This window comes from Chinchilla lanigera, unplaced genomic scaffold (assembly GCF_000276665.1).
Source record: "Chinchilla lanigera isolate Chin_1 unplaced genomic scaffold, ChiLan1.0 scaffold00034, whole genome shotgun sequence".
NCBI classification, from domain to species: Eukaryota; Metazoa; Chordata; class Mammalia; order Rodentia; family Chinchillidae; genus Chinchilla; species Chinchilla lanigera.
Window position 1 is genome coordinate 5,499,719 of NW_004955435.1, and position 1,297 is coordinate 5,501,015.

Below are 1,297 nucleotides of genomic sequence, written 5' to 3' on the forward strand. Positions count from 1 at the left end.
GCCTGCTCCCCACCACCAGAAGCTAAGATCTTGTGTTCGTAAATGGAACTCAAGTGCTCTATTTATTCAGAAAGGAGAAAATATTATAACCTTAATTTCACTAACTTGAAATCTTGAATTGTTATCAATTGTCATTTTAGGCAAAAACTACAGAAGATTAACTGTACCTGTGACTGTCAGAAATATTTTTTCATATCATTTTACAGTTGTCGCAGATTCTCAAAATATCATTTATACTCATCACTTTATGAAATTATAGTAGCTATTTAAAACCTGCCACTAGGTCTTATAAATAAATTGTTTAAAATGTTTTGATATCTCTATTTGAATGTAATTATGTATTTGTAATCTACGTATTTTACGCTTTTAAAAAACGTTGTCTGAGGAATCTATAGGCATTCTCAGATGTCAGATTTCCAGATGTCTTTGGAGTGCAAAGATAAGACTTCCTGTTCACTCATTACATAAGCTATGTATCTCTTCCATTATCTCAATTTTTTGTGTGTTGCTGCCCTTACTTCTTTTTATAACTCATAATTGTCCCACATGTTTTTGCAGGGAAAAGAGCCATGTGTCTCTACATGTTTTTCAGTTGTTCTGACCATCCTTTAGTCCTGTGACTTTTCACCTGGTCATAGGTATGCTACCTGTTTTGAGACATAGATTGATTCAAATATTTATTCATGTATTTGTTCACCATCAACAAATACTGAGTAGAAGATAGTATCACAGAGTTGCGTATGTAGCATGGTTACCTCCTAGTAATTTTATAATTAGCCAAAAGAAAAGAAAGACTTGTACATAAGTTATAAGATGCTTTACTTATTATATATGAGGCAGCAGAGGAAGCTTCATTTGGTGATGCTGAAAATGAAGAGAATGTCATGAAAAGATCGTGTTTGCCAAGACTGGTTAAGTAATAATGTTCAGAAATCCATTATTATATTCCATGAAAATTTTTTGAAACACCAAACATAATGGAGTGAAATAGATTTTCCCCATGAAACCATGTTCATAATCACTGCAGGTAAAAATATTAGATGTTCATTTAAAAAGAAATTTGATATAAATTATTTTTTTTTCTGTGATGAGGAAAAGGGGGAAGGAAGAAAGAAAAAAAATATATATGTTTATACAAGATGGTTAAGATAGTCTTACAGCTAGTCTCTCTTGGTTCCTTGAAAACAATGTTTTGTGCTAATATTGCTTAGACAAGATATCATGCTTGTGTCTTGTACTTTTTTTTTTTTTTTGGTTTTTCTCCAGTACAGGGAACCGAACTCACGACCTTGTGCTT